At 40.6% G+C, this 6,000-nt stretch overlaps 1 protein-coding gene across 7 annotated transcripts in view; it reads right to left on the reverse strand.

Moving 5' to 3' along the window:
• RBFOX1 (RNA binding fox-1 homolog 1) overlaps window positions 1-6,000 on the reverse strand; it is a 1,983,080-nt gene that overhangs the window by 902,576 nt on the left and 1,074,504 nt on the right. The gene's annotated exons all lie outside the window — the stretch shown is intronic.

The following is a 6,000-nucleotide window of genomic DNA, read 5'->3' on the forward strand; positions in this document are numbered from 1 at the left end:
TTCTCTAATAATCAATTAGCTGTAAAGTGAGGGGTTTTTGCCATCCGATTCCCCATATAAATAGATCCCTTGCAACAACACCCTGCTGAAACTTTATAGAATAATTAAACTCAATATTCCAAAGGAAAAGAATATCTAAAATCAGAAGCAATACAGTTTTTTGGGGGAAAATCTTGGTTTTGCATGTGGGCGTGTGTTATGACCTTGGTCAGCCTTCTTCTTTTCTTCCCCCTTTGCCCATCTGTATCTTCCAAATTCATCATCTGACTTCCTCAGGGGGATTTTTAATTAATCTCTGGAAAGAGCCAGAAGACTCTTTGACAGCTGTTGCTACAGAGGTCCCCTAACTAATACGCAAAGAAGCTCCAAGTTTAACTGTGCATATATTGTATCCCCGAGAAGATCATGCCAACTGATGAAATGTTACAACACAAAAGGGGGGAAAAAAAACAACTCTGAACTTGGCTGACCTGTCACATTATCACATCCCTGTACCGCTTTTGATCTCAGTGGCCCCACAGCGCCTTGCACATGCAAAAAGTGATGACTCCCTCTGTCAAAAATGCACTTCAAAAGGATTTGCTCAACAAAATCTTTTCTTTCCCTGAGCTGGAGAAGAGAAGGTGATGCTGTGTATGACCTTACACTACAAAGCTAATGCCACTCAGCTGCTCGTTAGCGGCCAACCTCATCGTGGTCTCCGGGGGACACTGCCAAGAATGTCAGGGCCGATGACAGCCATGTTGACTCAACAAAGGAGAAGAAGACTAATCAAACAACTAGGCAGGAGAGCAAAGCAAACTCCAGACACAGTGGATAGCATGCTAAGGTATATATAGATCAGGTGTGCAAATATGGATTTCAATAGCTGTTCACTTCTTTTTTCAGGGGGAAAAAATATCCGATGTTTGGACAAGATTTGAGATGCAACCTTTGAAACCTCTTGTTCCCGCTGAACTTGCTTAGCAGAGGAATTTTTATTCGGCTACTCCTTTGATGTAGAAGTTTATATTGGTGCCTACCAAATTCTCCTTGACTGGTTGGACTACAGGAAGAGGGGCTATTATAGTATTGTCTGGATATTATGATACTATCCTTATCATATAATGATACATTGTATATTGTAGAAATTGTATTAAAATACAATATAATGCAACGTACAATAAATATATGATAATATGTATAGCAATGTACTAAATACAGTGACAATTATAGTAGATATTACAACAGTTATAAAATAGTAAAAATAGAATAATTAAGCAATAATAGCCAAATCTTTTTTTTTCCAATATACTACAATGATCTAGAAACTTAACTGTCTGCACCAGAAGAAATAATTTATGGGAGGCAAATTATGGACACTTATTTGTTCCAGAAATAAAATTAAGCTTGTCCAAATTGATAGAAATCCACTTTAATAATCGTACTAGGCCATCAAAGTTTATCTCTTATCTCCACAAAAGGAATTATCATTCATGTTATTTTTACAGATGTTGCAAAGAGCTTCACACATGAGTCCTTACTAACCATTTTAGCAATAGGGTAGACTTAACCCTTTCCTGTCCATTAACTTTTAACTCATGGGCCTAAGGTCATTTAGGATGTATGAGAAGGTAGAGTCAGAATATGTATCACTGCACTTTATCCAAGCCATTTATTAACAGGAGTAAATCCGAACTTCTGGATTTAACTTCTCTATATAATGGAACCTATGAAAGTTAAATTATGAAACTTATGAGACATATCATCATGAAACTTATTAAAGAGTGCAGAAAAGAGCAACAAAAATGATCGGGAAGCTGAAGGCTAAAACATATGAAGAACAGTTGCAGGAACTGGGTATGGCTACTCCAGTGAAGAGAAGGACCAGGGGAGACAGGATAGCAGCCAGGGGCTGCCACAGAGAAGAGGGGGTCAACCTATTTTCCAAAGCACCTGAAGGCCGGACAAGGAATAATGGATGGAAACTAATCAAGGAGCTATCCAAACTGAAACTAAGGAAAAATGTTCTGACCGTGAGAATAATTCATCAGTGGAATTGCTTGCCTTCAGAAGTTGTGGGTGCCCATCATTGGTGGCTTTTAAGAAGAGACTGGACAGCCATTGGTCTAAAATGGTATCCTGCTCAACTGCTCAAGCAGAGGGTTGGACTAAATGTCATCCAATGAATAAAAATGAATATATAATGAAAGAATAAAAGTGAATCAAAATGCCAAATCCAGTCTAAATATCTGGCTGACTTGTGTTACAAACCAAACTTTTCTATTTATTGGAAGAAACAAAATACATTTAACAGCATTTGTCCCAGTTTAGACTTTCCAAGTGATTCTAATTTCAAAAACATATCTCAGTAGGATGGATAGACAGACAGTGACATTTTTTTTTATCTTTCTGTCAAGACTAACTCAGATTTTATCACCACCTGCAATTCTTCTCGCAGCTTGACAACAGAAAGGCGTGCATAAGCGCACCAACGTGCCTACCGTCCCTGTCCTATTGTTTCTCTTATTCTTTTATAGAAGAGAGGGATGGAATTCTTGGGGAAGTTGGGAGGGGCTGAGGGAGCCAAGCGAGTCAGTTAAAGCCTGAGAAAGTTCCTACACTTCAAGGTCATGTTACAAGAACTTTTTTAGAGTGGCACAGACCAGGGGTGGGATACAAATTTATTAACAACTGGTTCTGTGGGTGTGGCCTAATTTATGGGTGTGGCTTGGTGGTCATGTAACTGGCTGGGTATGGCTTGTATGTAAATATTATAAAAAATATGTAAATATTGATTTTTTTAATATAAAAAGAGCAACTTTTACTCAAAATCAGGCAAAGCAGGCAGGCAGATTGAGTTGCTCACAGATTCAAAGATTTACTTAGAGATCTGTGTTTCTGCCATCTGCTACCTGAGTCTGCACTGAATAATAGAAGCTTCAAGCTCAGCTCTGCTTTTAGATTAGCTAGAAAGAAAGAAATCTAACGATTTCCTGCTTTCTGGCTAATCTAAGTCTCCCGGCATTGTAGAATAGCTGATGGTCAGGGAAAAAAAGGAAAAATAGCAACTTAGCAGGCAAGTTTGATGGCACGCATACCGGGTAAGGAGTGAGTGGGCAGGGCAGGGTGGGGCCAGCCAGTGGTACGATTTGCCGGTTCTCCGGCAGTAGAATCCTTGGTGAGAGTGCATTTTGTACGCATGTGTAGACCATTTCCTAAAAACCTCAGCTGTGCCACCTGGACAGCTGACAAGTGCTGCGCACATGTGCGCAGCATTTGAAAATCCTCTTCTTTCCTGCTTTTTCAATCTCAGCTGTGCCGCGCAAAGCAGCTGAGGTTGGAAAAGCAAGAAATAAAGGACAGGTAAGAGCCCAGGTAGGCAGGTAGGCCAAACAGAGCAGCAGACACCGAACCGGTTCAGTGGCAGTTCTATAGAACCGGGCTGAACTGGTAGCATTCTACCCCTGCCACAGACTATTTCCCAAAACACAAAGAATGCATTGGATTGGTGGACAATGGGCAGTAGGTAGCCTAAATGGGAAAAGGGGGAATTTATCTATGCTGCTTTCTATTGGAATGTTTAGAATTTGTTCCGTACTAGCAGGCTTGAAGGCCTGTGTTCCTATTGGTCCGGAAAAGCCGGGCCATGATTGGTCGCTATGGGACACTCTGATTGGCTCATATAGAGTTTGCTGCAATTGGCTAACACCAAGCGCGGCAAACTCAAAAACCTGTCATTGGCTGCCTAGCCGCGGCCAGCTCTATAAAAAGAGCAGCCGCGGCTAGGGTTCTCGTCTCAGTATCTGGTTGCTTAATAAAGAGCTGTTGTCACTACCACGAGTCTCATCTCTCCTTGGGACCCACCGCCCAGACTTAACAGAATTGGCTTTGCTTTTTCTGTGCCTATATGGATCTATCAGTAAAGTTACACTCTGGGTAAAATTGTGTCCTTTTTCTGAATATGCCAATGGGACGGTTGACATTTGACACTCCAAATCAGGGAGAACTTAACATGTACTTCATTTTTCCTGGATTTCATCCTCTGGTTCTAAGACCCCAAACATTCTTTCTTTCTTTCCTTCCTTCCTTCCTTCCCTCCTTCCTTCCTTCCTTCCTTCCTTCCTTCCTTCCTTCCTTCCTTCCTTCTCTTTTTCTGGCTGAACTCTGGAGCAACTTGGTTCAGATAAAGTATCATACCATCTAATCAAAGTTTCAATCAAGGATGTGGAAGAAAGTATCAAAAGCCATTTCAGAAACAATTTCTAAGACTTCATGAAACACCAGGACACGTTTTGAAACCGTCCAGAAATGAGTTAGGATTGGCACGGCCCTTAACGTAAGGCTGCTTCTCTAATTCACTGATGTTAGGAATCTTGATGGGATTTCCCTTCTCCCTTCAGTTTAAATGCAAGGCTCCTTTTGTCTAAAGACATCCCTCCCTATCTGTCGTACAGAGAGATATCAGGCTGGGCTTCAGGCCATCAATGGCCAATTTCACAAATTGTACAATGGCCAAATTGTACATTGCTGAATGCTTGTCGGAAAACTCAAGGCCCGAAAGCAATTTTGTCTACATGTCTCCTGCTTAAAATGTCACCAAAACGGAGGGGCTGAATTATGTAGTTCAGTAAACATCTTTGTTAATGATTTCGTACAGATGCCATGCATTGGATTAAAAAGGCTGGGGAGGGCGGGGGAATGGCAGTAAGAAAAGGAGAATTTAAAAAATAATGGATTCCAAGCAGCTGTGAAACTACTATTGCTGTTTGAGAGAAGGAGAGTAAAAAAGATAGACGGCTTGTTTTAGAAAAGTTTCATCATGAGAAAGGAATTGGCTGCAAAGAGAGAATTCCTCCCCCTGCCCACACCTCACTTGATCACCTCTGAGAAATGAAAATTGCATTTAACGGAAAAAAAATGTAGAAGAAAGAATATGTTCTACTGTCATATCTGGCAAATTTTATTGTAGCTATAAAAGGCAGAAAAACTGCTGATCAGAGACGAAAGAAATGAGAATTGGAAATAGACACACTATAATGTTGCATAAAAAGAAAAGGGAAAGGAGAAGGGAAAGGAAGTGATAAGGAAAGGGAAGAGGAAGGAAGGAAGGAAGGAAGGAAGGAAGGAAGGAAGGAAGGAAGGAAGGAAGGAAGGAAGGAAGGAAGGAAGGAAGGAAGGAAAGAAGGGGGAGAAGAGGGGAGGCACTGAATGAAAGCAAAGAATATCAGTTTTTTGGATGACCATCCTTTTCAGTTCACGAATGTCCCAAAACTAGTTACATGTACATTAATGTGACCCATTTGGTCATATCATTGTGAAATTACTTCCTTCGGGGTGAACTCTCCCTTCCTAGGTCTAAACCAGATATGAGGACTTAGCATCATGAAAATAAGCTTCTCTGGGACCTGTTTTCCCATTCATTTTCCCTCTATCTGGTTTGGTGAAGCCACCAAACAAGACAGGTACAGAACTCCAACAGATAGCTAGTTGCAGAAACTTACTACCACCATTAGATACATCAACAGCAACCATTGCCATGTGCATTAATTTGATTCCAAAAAATGGTACATACTTCTCGTGAACATTTTAAATGTGCGCATTATAGTAGTACTAAAGAAGTGAGATTTTTACTTGAATCTTTGGGCAATTGTTGTTCTTCCAGAGTAAAAGAAGAGTTCCCAGGCAATTTCAGTTTCCCCCGATGCCTTTGAATGATGTTACATAACAGGCACACACCAGTGCTTCTTCAAGATGCTATTAGCATTCTTCTGGGACCACAGGTGTTGCTAATACTTACTGAGAGGTGCACCGAGGTCATCCTGATTAAATTTCTCCAAATAGATATAAGTATTCCAAAGGTCCTTTTTCAAGAGGCAACTGGGCTTTTTGGTTTTTCTTTGAAGATCTTCAAAGAAAAACTAGAAAATCCACTTGTCTCTTGACAAGGCACCTTTGGGACAACCATGACCTGGATGACTGATAATCTCTGTAGACATTCAGATATAGAGTAATGTCATC

This window comes from Notechis scutatus, chromosome 12 (assembly GCF_049901735.1).
Source record: "Notechis scutatus isolate UNSWTSFEM ecotype Mainland chromosome 12, rNotScu1.2, whole genome shotgun sequence".
NCBI lineage: Eukaryota > Metazoa > Chordata > Lepidosauria > Squamata > Elapidae > Notechis > Notechis scutatus.